The 15,488-nt window shown below is 42.6% G+C and overlaps 1 pseudogene; it reads left to right on the top strand.

Annotated features, from left to right (window-relative positions):
- Positions 1-4,546: 4,546 nt before the first annotated feature.
- LOC115283865 overlaps positions 4,547-15,488 on the top strand; it is a 78,835-nt pseudogene continuing 67,893 nt past the window's right edge.

The raw sequence follows: 15,488 nt of genomic DNA on the forward strand, positions 1-15,488 counted from the left end.
TCTTGGTATTGACAGGTCACGATCTTGCAGTTTGTGAGTTTGAGCTCTGCATTGGACTCTCTGCTGTCAGCACAGAGGCCGCTTTGGATCCTCTGTCCCCTTCTGTCTGCTCCTCCCCTGCTTGAACTCTCTCTCAAAAATAAATAAACATTAAAAAGTAATAATTCTGGTTCATTCCCATAATGGTCAAAAAAATTGGTATCTGTGTTGTGCAAGCAAATTGCTGCCCTAGTCCAGTATAAAGCCACTATTTTTCCTTTTTTCCCCATTTATTAAACAAATATTGATCAAGCACATATTATGTGTCTTAGGAATTGTGCCCTATTTATTCCAGTCACAATCGTACACACAAGTCCAGAGTCCTTCAGGCAGTAGCTTTACTACAGTGAATAAATTAGGGTAAAAATCTTTCACTCTTCAGTTAAGTAAAATATCCATTTAGGCCAATTTCAAGGTGCAGGATTCATTTTAGAAACAGGTACGGAGATGCTGGTAGAGCAACCTGAAGTTTAGTTATGCAGAGATGTGTGCCCAAACCAGAAATGATTCTCAATATCTCTGAAACATCAAAGCAGAGTTTGTTGCTTGTCTGAAAGTTCCAGTGTCACTTTGTTGATACTCAGTCTATTTTCAGAGTATAAATAGCTACCAAAAGAAAATGGTATTAGGTTAAAATCAGATCCCTGCCAGAGTCCAGCTCCAGCAGGTCTAGGGCTCCCTGAAGGACAGACGGTGTCCCCACAAGAGAGATGAGAGAGCCACGAGATTCTTTTTGCTCACCAGGCAGGCATCTCTGCTCTGATATGAGTCAGCTTTATTTATGGTAAAAAATGTATGCGGCCAGCACAGAAGTGGCATTTGCCTTAGACAATGATTTCTGATGACAACTTCCTTTGGCATGTAAAAATTTCCCAGAACGTAGGTTGGTAGAAGACTCATGCATAATCTTTATCAATAGTGATTGATGTAGGTGACTTAGATGCTTATCATATGGGGAAGGAAGCTATCTTTAGCATTCAAATACAAGACAATGTTTTTAGCATAGCAAAGGCAAAAGTTAGTTCTTTGTGAGCAGGGGTCAATAGCCTGTTTGCTTAAGGGGAAGTATAAGAAAAACAGGATTCTCAGGAAATGCAATGTTTGCTCCCATAAACACAAAAGAAGTTCCTACAATATGTTCATTCATAAGGTGCAATCAGCATATTTTAAGATAAGGGGACAAGTCACTCCTGGTACCAATCAACAGGGTGCCTTGGGGGTTGCTGCTCAAGCAAAAATAATTGAGTTGGGGAGGTAGACATGTGTCACCATCTGATGGTGGGAGGCCTTGCAAAACCTGCCCTAGCCTCACAAGGAGTATTCTCAACTTAGTGAGTTCCGAAATGGCTCCCAACGGATGCCGCTGTAATACTATCCCAGTTTGCTGGGTGCTGCTACCCGAACAGATGGGGCCGGTTTATGTTCAGCTATAGCACACTCGACCTTTGACACGAGATCTGCTTGTAAACTAAGAAATGTTAGCTTGAATCCCAGGGCCTCTTAAACCCTTGACTTCTCAGAAAAATGCCAGAGGATACATTGAGGCAAATAGTTTAGGAAAGTTCAAAATAGAAATAAATGCTTGACGAACATATTTGACCCCTGGACATTTCAACCCTATTGGTCAGGGAATATATTTTTTCCCTTGAAATCACTTCGGAGGTAGCATTTTATTTTTCCCTTGTAGCGCAGAAAATATCTTTAGTTGTCATAAAATGAAGTGAAAAACCTCTAAGCACATAAAAGGCTTAAATGCATGAGCCTTATTCTTATGTTGCCTCCTGTAGTTCCGTTAGTCCTGAAATTTCACTGAAGGTGCTGATTGTTCCCTCTCTGAGCAATGGTTACCAGAGTCTTTAGAATGACTTATATTTGCTAATTGGATTGATGATGAGATAATGGAAGAGATTTTTTTCAATATCCCAGTAACTTTCTTAATCTGGGAAACAAGATGCGCCCATGCCTTTTTGCATTTTTGTGTTCAGTGACTGCATTTTTGTGTTAGTGATTACAATCAGAAGCTTTCAGAATCTTCCAAATGGTTCAAATTCATTTTCCACATGGTTGGAAGTGGGAAGCCATCAAGATAAAGGCCTTGAACCTTAAATGTAATAAACAGGAGATGAAAGAAGGTAGAAAAGAGAGAAAGGAGCTCATCGACTTGTTCTTAGTTGTGGTTTCTAGATTTCTCTCAGCACTCAAAGTCATTCATGTACTGGAGCAGTTAATGCTTTCTATGACCTCATGTACAGATAAAAATATTAAAATGCATTTGTAATGCCCAAGATTTCAATATCACCCCCCAAAACCAGAGACCACCAGGGAGACCGAGTCACGCATGCAAAAGCAAAGGGCAGTTTTATTACGGCTTAGGCTCGCCGGGCCTAAGTTCGGTCTCACAGCCTTCACCAGCGCAGTGGATCCGTGCTGAGAGCCCCGAGCAAGGGCTGAGTAGGATTTTTATGGGGTTTGGGAAGGGGGAGTTACAGGAAATTGTGACATAGGTACAGTGATCCAGTCATTACCATATAACAGTATTGGCAGCAACTTTAATCATACATTTTGTTTAGAGCGTTCGTTACTTTTGGCAAGACCCAATTACAACATTTAGAGTACCTTTGAAATTAACCAATTACAGAGCGAGTTCAGGGTCTTATTCGGTTACTATCGGGTTAACTTTAACATTAGGTAGCGGGGTCCTATCTAAAGTTTCTATCTGTAGGCCTCACCTTTAGGGATGTGGGGAGAGGTAGCTGGCCTTCCCTGACTGGATACCGCAAAGTGGTCTCTCCTGCCCCGAGCAATGTGTAACCGCCTAATAGTTCCAGAGAGACTGACCCCTAGACCCCCTAGTTCAGAGGGGGACCTCTGTCATGGAGTCTGTTAGGTCAGACTTTGTCCCTACACATTTACCAAGTGGAAAATGAAAGACAATTCTGATGTAGGTGGTCCTACTACCTTCACTATAGATAGTTCTTGAACCTAAAACACTATAAAAAAGCAGTTTATCATCTATCCATTAGGAAAAAAAGTGCTAAATTTAACACACAGGTTAAACTTTCTGCTGTCTTACACAGTAATTTTGTCTTGCTTTTCTTTCATCTAACAATGTTCGCATACGTTTTGTAGGCAATCAGTATTGGAGAAAATGGGAGGAAAAGGATTCTTTGTTACCAAAACAGAGGTCATAATGAAAAACTATGGTTTTTAATGTTCAGGTTGTAATTTTTTTAAAAGCCACAGAAAACTTATTACAGCAGCACCCTGGTTGAAAGTTTAAACAAATTTAGTTTTTTTTAAAGTTTAGTACTATTAATAATAGGAAAAATCCTTTGGCTATTCTTGTCTGTGAGGGTGATTAATCTGGCACTATAAAAACCTCACATTTTCCACAACTGACACTTGGAATTAAAGATGTGCAGGATGTCTGCCTACATTTGATGTTATACAAAAGGCCTGGCACGCATAGATACAGAGATTCTTGGATCCTGCACCCAGGGACTCTGATTCATCACATCTCGGGGTGTACCCGGGAATCTGCACTTCTAACAAACAGCCCTGGGTGTCTGATGCACAGCTGTTACTAAATATCCTTCACCAACCTCGAGGGGACGACTGTCATACGGTTTTGATAGCTTGAAATACAGTCTGAATCCTCCTCAGGATGGTTATTTTTGGTTAAACACCTTTGAGGTCTTCACTAAAATCCTCCTGCAATTAGTGAAAATACAAGGACCTATCTGGTAATTCTACAAGCAAACTACATGTTCTGCCAGAGGCTCTGGTTAGGTAAGAGGCGGGGCTGCCTCTTCACCCGGGTCTGAAATCCACATGAAACGTTAGCCTTCACACGAAGGGCTATTAGCCTACCACCAGTATATATGGGAAAGGTGATTATGTCATTGAGAGCAAATACTCAGAGATGGTGCCTATACATTAAAGAGATATTAAAAGGGCAAAGAGAAGGGGCTAATTAAGACAAAGACCTGGTTATTCTGACAACTGGTATAATGCCTAGTCTGTTTTGCTGAATTTCATCAGATATTTCTTTGTTTATCTTCCTAAATCAATTTAGATGTGTTGACTCAAGTGATATTTGAAAAGGCTTCTGGTGAATTCTAGACAGCCGCTGAATAGTGTATCCGTCATCACAAACACCTGGGGGCAGGAAGCTGCTGCATCGGAGAACAGCTTTTCTTCCCCTGGGTGAACGCTGCCGTCATCTCTGCAAAGGAGGCCAGACGAGCTCTCACAAATAAGGTAGGATCCAGCGTTCCTATGGAAACCAACGATTTATTTCCTACCCCCTCTTGTCTCCTCTGTTGGCATTTTGGAGAAAAGAAAGGTGTCGTAGAATATATTATTTACTCACAATTCTTCCTTTTATTCCCTTCACTGTGCTAGGCTTCACTAGGTAGATTATGCTTCTCTAGCCCATTGACTACGACTTGCTCTGGCCAAGAGCATGTTCTGAGCCAACATGCTAAAAGGTACTGCGAATCTCTGCTGTTATCTACCCTCTGAAGAGCATGCGCCGGGAAGCTGCTGATTTCAGAATGAGACACACCCGGACCAGGCCTGTGTCTGATTCACAGCCTTAAGCAGAGCTGCCGCAACTGACCCACAGACGCACAATCGGGAACAGTAAGTGCTGTTTTATTTAGTAAACCACTAAGACTGGGGTGGGGGGATGCCCGTTATGCAGCAACATCATAGCATTAGGAGGGTACCTGCCGTTTACTCAGGACACGCTCCTTGCCAAGCATCATTTACATTAATTCCTTCAATTTACATTTCTTTCTGAGGTCTACTAATGCTCCCATCTTTCATGAAACATCTGCTCAGAGAGGACAAGGCCCCACAGCTAAAAAGTGGCTGGGCCAGAAATTCAAATTCCAAATACTTGGAGCAAGGTTCAGCTTTGCATCTTTAAACTTCCTACACTGCGATTCCTCTATTATCGTTCTTTATCATTTCTCCTTCCTCCACTGAATATTTTCTGAATCCATGCTTATTTGTTGACATCCATATTTATGTCAATTTCTAAAACACTGTTTGCCTGGGGCTAGACTGTAAACATTTGTAAGAATTTGTAAGAGTTTGTAAGAAATTCACTAAAGCTGAGATCAGCTAGCTTAATAGGAGAGGTGTTCCTACCTTCACTAGCCAAATAAATAAATGAATAAAAGCAAAGACTGTTATTTATATCAATTCTATTACATGGTTTGCACTCTTCTATAATATTCCAGAGCACTGATGTTCTGGTTTAATTTGCACATTCAAATTCCCAAGAAAGAGCTTTGATCTACATAGCCAGAGATTGAGATCCTACACGCTAACTGCTAACGCACTCCTACATACAGACCCTCTTGCGGTACTTGTCTGGTTGTGTCTCCAGGTTATATGGAAGACTTTCTATTTTTTTATGAGATTTTGTTTAAAGAAATTTTTAATGTTTATTTATTTTTGAAAGTGAGAGAGAGAGAGAGAGAGAGAGGCAGTGGGGGGAGCGGCTAGTGGCGAGGGCGCAGGTGCAGAGAGAGAGACACACACAGGATCTGAAGCAGGCTCCAGGCTCTGAGCTCTCAGCACAGAGCCCAATGTGGGGCTCAAACTCATGAACTCTGAGATCATGACCTGAGCCAAAGTTGGACATTTAAGTGACTGAGCCACCAAGGTGCCCCCTAAGATTTTATTTTTAAGTAATCTCTATACCCAACATGGGGCTCAAACTCACAAAGTTTGAGATCAAGAGTCATGTGCTTTACCAACTGAGCCAGCCATGTGCCCTGAAACTTTCTCTTTTGCAGTAAGACACACAACTCTCTTATGGCACTAGTGGTAATTAATTTCAATACATTTGAATGAAAATACTACCTAACATTTACAGAGTGTGCCAGGCAGTGTTCTACGTGCCAGGCACTATTTGTAGTGTTCTAGATGCATTAACTCACTTAACCCCCAACTCTTTAAAGTAGATGATCTATTGTCCCCATTTTACAGATGGCACAGAAAAGGTGCCCAAGGTAACAACCCTATTAAATGGCGAAGCTGGAATTTGAACTCAGAAAGTTTACTTCCAGAATCTAAACTCTTCACCACTAGAATATACCGCATCCTACAATAAGTAGAAGATCATTGTAAGTCCATTTTAGGAGAGGAGGCAACTATGAATGAATTGTTCGGCAGTATCTATTAAGGCCAAATATATGCTTACCCTATGCCCTAGTAATTCTTAGGCATATACCCCACAAAAATATATACTTATGTTGAATTTGAATGTTTATTATGGCACTATTTGTCATAAACATTGAACTGAAAACTACCTAAGTGTCTATCAACAGGAAAATGGAGAAATGAATTCTACTGTATTTGTACTGCTCTGCAGAAATGAGAATAAATAATCTACAACTACATGGAGTAATAAGGATGGATCTCACAAATGTAAGTAATGACTGCAAGAAGTCAGGAACAAAGAGCACATGCTGTGTGATCCTATTATGGAAAGTTCAAAGACAGGCAGAAAGAAATCTCTACTCTTAGTGATCAGGTTATCGGTTACCCTTAGGGGTAAGAGTTATAACTGGAAGGAGTATATGAGGGGAGGCCTTTGGCGGACAAGTGAAATCCTCTTTCTTGATCTGGTTACTGGTCACAGCATGTGTTTAAGTCTTGAAAATTCAGTGAGCTGTACCTTTAGGTCATGTGCACTTTTCTGAAATTGATTCCCGGTTTGAAAGGGTACTATGGGTGATCAAATGGTATCTAGAGTTAGGAGATTTGTGTAAATGTTTTCACATAAACAGTGCATATTTAAGGGAAAGAAGTCATGCCAGGCAATCAAAGAGTAACTTGTTGATGTCTCTAGTCCCTCGGTGTTTTTCCACTTCTTATCACAAAGGCTGACCTGATGACTTAATAACAATAAGAGAAAATAATCAACTCACTCAGGCATTCGAGATGGGTTCAGTGTGCTCATTCTCCCCTCCAGACAGGAGTTCAAAGGCAGAGTGACTAATGAGTGTTGCATGAAGGTACAGTTGGTAGGAGGCATCAGAACAAAGTGTCCTTGGCTCACTCGCCCCTGCATCTTCTGGGGCACCCACATAAGGGGGTGTGGAGAGCAAGTGAAAGCAGGAGATGAATTTTTTCTGTAGAAACCTTCAAGAATGAGGAAATTGAGGTCTAGGGTGAGAAGCACATGACATTTCGCCAAAGGGCAATCCCTTCTAGGAAGGTTTCAATAGAGATGGCTTACCCTCAGAGTTGTCACCACTCCTGCACACCTGTGGATGCAACCAATCAGCACACCCTCACTACATATCTGAGAGGAAGAGCCCAATCCACAATGCCCCATTTATCCCACTTCTGCCTCTGACAGAAAAAGACCTCATCCACTGTCACAAAGGCGAGGCTTTGCCAGGCAAAGCACTAACTTTTGTTTGCTTAAGAAGCACGCCTATAAAAAAACTTTCATCACTCCAGATGTCTTCAGCCAAGTTCTTTCAAGTAAGTTCCATAGGGAAGAACTTTTGAAACTCGATCAAAAATTATAATCAAAACAGCCACAAAATTCACCTCTGTATCAGGCAAGACAATGGTTCCCCTCCTTGTCCCAGGTCATGAACCTGGCCACCTCACTGGATAAATAGAAGCCACAAAGTCAAAGCCTCTGTTTTCCTTCTCTTCCTCTATGCATGGCACAGAATTAGAGATAATTGAATATGAGATAACTTTTGGCAAACACTTTTTTTAGAGTTCTGCTGATTATTCTATGGGGAAAATCATATTAAAAGTAACTAGGTTGATTTAATTACCAAATTTACTCATCAATGATTTAGTGGATTTGTTTCCAGATCTTATTTCCAGTTGTATTTTAAATCTCAAGCTATTTTCAGAATCAGATTTATTCCCGACTCCTTCTTCCCATCACATCTCCCATCTGTGTCCCTCTTTCTCTGTCATAGACTCACCACTAACCACCTGAAGTCTTTCCCACAATGACTTAGTGGGACTGAGGCTCAGAATTCCAACATGGCTTCTGTGGTGGGAAGAATTATAAAGATTTCCTGGTAGATGGTTCTGGATTTTCAAATATTGTAAAAGGTCCTTGGCTCCCTTCAGAGCCTGGGAACATTGCTCACCACCTCAGCCTTATTGTTTGATGCTCTCAAGTTGGAGATGAGAACAATCACCGACTTTCAGTGCCCTTATGACAAAAGGGTTATGGCTTCCAACTCCCATCATTATTGTGCACTGATTTACTGAGGAGCTTCAGAAAGGGCATGGAGGGTCCTCTTGAGCAAGGCATCCCTACTGAGTCCCAAACCAGGAGTCAGTGTCAGCAGATTCCCTTGGGCAAAGGATTTCTGCCATCCTGGTCTTACTTGAGTTAATTTGAGGTGCTTTTCATTTGGGGGCAAAAAGAAGAGGAAAGGCTCCTGGAAAAGGGGGCAAACGGACACAAATCCTTGGCCTGGTATGTGCCTTGTGCCTGATTGGATGAGGGTTCTGAGACTCTAGAAATAAAGGGGTCAGGGTCAAAAGCAGAAGGGATTCCATTCATCAGAGACTCTCTGATATGCTGGGCCCAAGAAGCAGTCGTGCTTCTCCAGCCCTACTCTGCCACAGATGACCATGGAACACTGGCACTGAAGGGCTGGAGTGGCCACCGATGGAGAATGACAGCTCACAGAAGACAAACAGGTGCCTACTTGGCAACCGTCAGGAACTAGGTCCTTGACAACATGGATGGCTCAGAAGAATGTGCGCAAATACTTTCTTGAATACCTGTAAGACACTTGTCCTGTGAAGTCCCAGGGATATTAGAGGGGTGTTGGGTCAGGAGGGAGTGGGTAGTAATAGGTCAGGAGTCTATAATTTGGGCATAAATGTTAATGTGAATCATTGGTACTCAAAACTGTTAAAAGCTAGAAATATTTTAATTATTCTAGAAAAGAGTATGCATCCCAATCTCCTTGAATAAGATAGTACAGATTGTGTTTTGTTGGACTACTTCCATAACATTAAGGTGTTCTGTGGAAAGAAGATTCAATAGTCAAAATAGTTTGAGAAATAATGGATTTAATAATGTTAAACAGATTTCTTTACTGGAAAACATCTCATATCCTTGAATGTGCTAATGGGATAATGAATTGCTGTGTCAGTCAAGATGGGCTAGGTTATAGTGCAATAAAAACTGACTCCAAGGGTGCCTGGGCAGCTTCAGTTGATTAAGCATCCAACTCTTTTTTTAAATTTTTTAAATATTTATTTATTTTTAAGACAGAGAGAGACAGAGTGCAAATAAGGGAGGGGCACAGAGAGAGGGAGACACAGAATCTGAAACAGGCTCCAGGCTCTGAGCTTTCAGCACAGAACCCAATGCAGGGCTCGAACCCACGAACTGCGAGATCATGACCTGAGCCAAAGTTGGACACTTAACCAACTGAGCCACCAAGATGCCCGCCGTCCAACTCTTTATATTGGTCATGATCTTGTAGTCATGGGATCTAGCTCTGTGTGGGGCTCTGTGCTGAGTGTGGAGCCTGCTTAAGATTCTCTCTTTTCTACTCTCTCTGCACCTCCCCCTCAAAATAAATAAACAAAAAAAACTGACTCCAAAATCTCAGTGGCTTGGATCAGCAGTCTATTCCTTGCTCGCTCTGCTGCACATCATCTTCATTTTGGGACCTAGACTAAAGAAACAGACTCTATTTTTGTTTTTGTTTGTTTGAAGTAAATGCTCTTTATTTATTTATATTTAATGTTTATTATTCTTTATAGAGACAGAAACAGAGCATGAGAGAGGGAGAGGCAGAGAGAGAGGGAGACACAGAATCTGAAGCAGGCTCCAGGCTCCGAACCCTCAGCACAGAGCATGACATGGGGCTCAAACTCAGAAACCACAAGATCATGATCTGAGCTGAAGTCAGACACTTAACTGACTGAGCCACCCAGGTGCCCCAAATGCTCTTTATTTTTACGTATAATAAAGTGCACAGATTTTATATGATTTTATATGTAGAAGCAGAGGGAGGTTAATGCCTGTGGGGCAAACTTTGACTGATGGGGAGATGGTAAGCGGCCGAGAGCCAGCAGATGACTTCCCCATCCATGTCCCCTCTGATGGACTGTAATGAGACACAGTTCTTCCATTTAGCCATGGGGCCGACGGGGTGCATGAGAAATCCAGCTGTGTCTCTCCCACAGTTTGTTGGGAAGCTTGTGCCACAGGTATCATCTTATGTTTGAATCTCACTCTTCTCTGTCCTCACTTCAGTTGCCCTGGGTTTTCCCTCCCATGAAAACATTAGCATTTAAACCTTGCCTCACGCTCTGGTTTTTTTTGGCACCCAGAATAGGCAACGTGGGTAAGTATCAGAGATTTCTGGTCTCATAGGCAGACCCACAGAGTTGCTATCTTAGGCCTCTTAGCTAGCTCATCTTCCATCTCACATAGTAAACTCTCAGCTTTTGGCCATGTTATTTCTCTGCATGGAAGATTCTTTCTTCAGACACATGCGTGGCTTACTCCCTCACCTCCTTCAGGTCATTGCCCAGATATTACCTACTCACTGAGGCCATCCCTGCTCTCCTATTTGAAATCACACACGCACCCCCACTATATTCCTTCATCCCACTTGTTTTTCTCCATATCTCCATATTATATCTTCATTTATCATTCTCTAAGATTGATACATTTACTTTACTTCATAAGGTCCATGAGAGCAGGAACATTCAATAAGTATTTGTGGATCAGATGGATGAATGAATGGATGATGGATGAATGGATGGATAAACAGATGCAGAGCTTAAGCAGTGGGTGATAAGGAACTGTCCCTCTTCATGGCTCAAGATCTCTATAAACATAGTGTAAAGAGCATGGGACCAGGAATCAGGCTCTTCGTATCCCATCTAGTTTGATGTAAACACCCTGTGGGGCGCCTGGGTGGCTCAGTCGGTTAAGTGTCCAACTTTGGCTAAGGTCATGATCTTGTGGTTCGTGAGTTCAAGCCCCATGTCAGGCTCTGTGCTGACAGCTTGGAGCCTGAAGCCTGCTTCAGATTCTATGTCTCTGTCTCTCTCTGCCCCTGACCTGTTTGCTCTCTCTCTCTCTCTCTCTCTCTCTCTCAAAAATAAACATTAAAAAAATACCCTGTGTGACCTTGGGCAAGGAGAATCATTTACACTGAACTGGGTTTTAGAGTCTGCAGTGTATCTTAACTGTGTTGTTTTCTTAGACCTTGAAAATAACTGTGGGATGGCTGAGTCTTACCTTTGTTTTACAGATGAGAACACTGACGTTCAGAAAAGTTAGGTGGCTGTACCCGAGTGGCACACACTATGACAGAGAAACATCATATGAGGGAATAGCTCCCCAAAACTGTATGACCCTTTCTGGTTCTAAATTATGAATGGATATGTAAGTGAAGGAAGGCACCCTATACCAGGAGAGCATTTTAGGGAAACAACTTCCATGGTAATTTCACAAAATAGTATCAAGCATTTCATTACCACAGTGATGCTAATTAAACAAATTCCCAGAAAATGTGTATAACATTGCTAAGTTCAAATGACTTTTACAAGGCAGGAAATGAATGTATTTTGTCTTAAGAGTATTTCAAATGTGCTCTGTGCAATGTGATGTTGTATTTCAAATGATATAGGTTCTCTTTCTGTCAACTTCATTGTCTTTGAAAGCTAGGACAGTCGACTGTCAAATGCAGAGATAAGAGGTAGGCAGTAGGTGAACAACATGGGATTTATCTTATTCCATAACTTACTTATCACAGCATCCAATCAATGCTTTTAAAATGCCTTTGACAATGACTGAGAGAATGGTGGTGTTTGAGAGAGTGCAAGGGGCTCTGCCCTGAGACTGAGTAGGGTGTGGGGGATGTTTGTAGACACTGACACAGGGGTGGACGGAAATAAAAGCAGCAGCTACCAGGGTCCTAGTGCTGTGCCTGCCTTGGAATACTGGGCTAGGAAATCAGCAGATGTGCTGGAGGTTTGGAATTGTCAAAACTTTCTGTAAACCAAATGCACTCAAAACCCAAAGCTCCCCATTTCAAAGGCATATGAAAAGAGTTAATTATGGTCTAGAAAATTCTGCATGAAGAGTACTCGAAACATTTGCGAAGTTTGTCAATGGATGATTTCTTCCCTTCACTCTCACCAGATTAAGCTTTGGACCTGAAGTATGAATTTGGGGTGTGCAGACTTTTAAAATTCTGCTGTGAAAGATACAGTCCATACATGCTGGGAATTTGTTCTCCATTAAGCAAACAAGAAACCCACTTATGTAGAAAGTCAAAAGCAGATGAAACATATAAATAAGTATAAAGAAAATGGAGCTGTGCTGGGACCCAGTATTTTTTAGCTCTGAGTTTCAGCTCTGGCTGCTAGCTGATGAGTCAGGGGATTTAATTAGTGTCACTGCTGGAGGACTTCCTTTGGGGGCATGTTTGGAGACTACAGCCCATGGGGCTCCATGGGTGTCTGATTAGTGCCACCATACCAGGCCCTGTGCTTAGAAGGGCCCTGACTGTGGCTTAATGTTCTACTGTTGTCACATTGACATTCTTAATCATTTTAGCTTTGAATTTTTTGTGTGTGAGTGAAGTTCCATGGGACAATGAAGCATGTGGGATGCCAGGGTGTGGAGCCTGGCCCACCTCAAGTCTACCTCCTGCCTCCTCCCCACCTGCCCCAGTGGGTCCCCTGACCACCCCTCTCCTCCACCCTCTGGAGCCCCAGCCCTTCCTGGCCTCCCCTCTCTGTCCTCTGAAAGCTGTCACCCTCTACCCTGGCAGTGTCCAGGTAGCATTGCGGGAAAGAGCTGGAATGGTATGGGGAGAGGAGGGTAAGGGACTGGGGGAGAGAGGAAGACCCATGTTGTACCTGGCACAGGTGCAGAAATGTCAGGGTTGGACATGTACCCCACATGGAGCCTCAGGGAGGGCATTGCAGGAGCCAAGCTAACCCTGGACTGTAGCACTGTGATGGGTTCAGCAGACAATATGGTAGGTGTAAGCCTCTAGCCTGCCCCTGATCCAGGTATGGAAGTCACAGTCCCTTGAGGGTCTGTCACAGGCTGTGGGAAGGGGTGTTGGCTTTCTGGCTGGGGCTGGGGCACTGCACATGGTTCCGGTGACTGATGGGAGGGGGAACCTGACAGCCAGTGGAGCATATGCACCTCATCACAGAATGGGGTCTCCAGGTGCCCATGGATGTTTAGTGTGACCTCAAATAGAGACTAAACACTGAGAGAGAGAGGCAGAGAGGGAGACAGAGAGACAGAGAGGGCGCACTAGCAAGCAAAGGACACATTTTATATTTCAGGACTTAACCAATACTTTTCTTCTGCTTTTTGAACCAAGGCCCTGCCTTTTGGTTTTGCCCTAGGCCTAGCAAATTATATAGCTGGCCCTAGACCACTGATTATGTTTTCAATAGTTACAATAAAAGGAAGGGGAGCCGCATCCACCATCTCGCCACAGGCTGGCCCAGAGGGTGACACAGTGCCCATGGCTCTATCTATCCATTAAGCATACAGGTGGCCCCTCTCAGCTCACCCTCACATCCTCTGCCCATATCGGCCGTGGAGTCATGCCATGCTGCCCGCTGGAAGACACGGGAGAAAGGAGGTTCATTTGTACTCACTGCTGGTCCTGATCCTACATCTCATCATTTTGCATTTGGGTTCTCGCCAGCTCCCTCTTGCCTCCCTGCCGTCAGCGTGCATGTGCCTTGCCTGCCTTCCAAGCCAACCGAAACATGCCAGCTAACATTCAGGCACGGGCCAAACTCCCTCATTTTAAATGGTTTTGCCCTGCAGATGGGTGACAGCAGACAGATGTTCATGAGACTTCTCCGAATTGCCAAGTTGGAGTAGTAGTTGGTGGAGGGGCTAGGGAAGGAGGAAAGGCGATACATTTTAAAGGAATATGTAGTTACTATCTTTTCGTCCCTCCAAATGTAGAAATGGAAGCCTGGTAATCAATATAACAATTAACCACAACACTTCAATGGACAAGTGGAACCTGGTGATGTCAGGCAATGGGAGCTTAAAAAAAAAAAAAGGACTTTCTGCTTTGAGAGAGTTAGAAGCATTTCCCACTCCAGATAAAAAGAACAAAAGAAAACAAAACAAAAAAACTCCAAATGAACTTCTGTTTCAGAATTCATGAGTAGCTCAGGAAAGAACAGTTGGTTATCTCAGCTGTGCTGAACATTTTCTTCGGTTACTCCCATCAACGACTGAGCTCATCGATTTTGGAAGGCATCCTACTATGATGTCTCTTTAGGCTGTTTGAAACTAGTGATGTCAGAATAGAGCACTCTTATTTTTTCATTGCTAATTAATGGCTTAAAAGTCCACGATCACAGTGTTAGAATCTATAGCCCGGGAAGAAGGTGGTCCTGGATTGGCGCCCAGTTGCATCTGACACCATCCAATGCTGTCAATGTCTGGCCATCAGTGTGCATTATGAGGGAGACAACAAAAACCCACTGATAATACATCTGGAGTAGTCGCTAAATTTAGAGGCATCCATTAGTGGACTCTTGTTTTTAACGAAATGGAAGTTTGTTATTTAGAAAATTTATTTTGAATTATTAATTTATGTAGAAATAATAAATGCCTGGGTTCTTAAGCCAGATCAGCGTGGGTCCACAAAGACATCCTGTCTATTTTAAGATGAGGAAAGGCCATCTGTTTGTCCGGAAGAGAATTGACTAGCTCTCGAGTACCTTGTAAAGTAGCAAATGATGGACCATTTTAAGTGGATCAGTTTAGTTAAGTCTATGGCCCGCTCAATATTTTAACTCTCTATTTATAGACTTTGCCCATAATGTAAAATGAGCATAAGCTGTAGTTCTCGTGGTGTTGGGCTGTGCACAACCCTTGCTTAGTACTTTGCCTTTAACAGGAATAGCTTCCACTTACTCAGTGCTTACTATGACCCAGGAATCACATTAAGTGCTTTCAATGTGCTATTTTATCTTCATAACCATTTTATGAGTTAATATCACTATCCCGTATTACAGACTAGGAAACTACCATTTAATGGGGTTAAGTAACCTGCCTAGGATCTCACCGCCATTAAGGAACAGAGACATGGCTTTATCGTGTTTGCAGACTCCTAAATCCGGACTCTGAGGTTTGAAGAAAAAGAGAAAAGGACATATAAATATTATTGAATTCTAAACTTTTTAAAGGTTTTTTTTAAATTTATTTATTTTGACAGAGAGAGCATAAGCAGTGTAGGGGCAGAGAGAATGAGAGAGAGAGAGAATCTCAAGTACGCTCGCACTAGTAGAGCCAAAATCGAGTCAGATGCTTAACTGACTGAGCCACCTTGGTGCCCCTAGAGTTCTGAACTCTTAGGTGGTAAAACTTAGATGATACTCATAAGACCAATCTTTCTGCTGTATTTCCAAAC

Source organism: Suricata suricatta, chromosome X, assembly GCF_006229205.1.
Source record: "Suricata suricatta isolate VVHF042 chromosome X, meerkat_22Aug2017_6uvM2_HiC, whole genome shotgun sequence".
Taxonomy (NCBI): Eukaryota; Metazoa; Chordata; class Mammalia; order Carnivora; family Herpestidae; genus Suricata; species Suricata suricatta.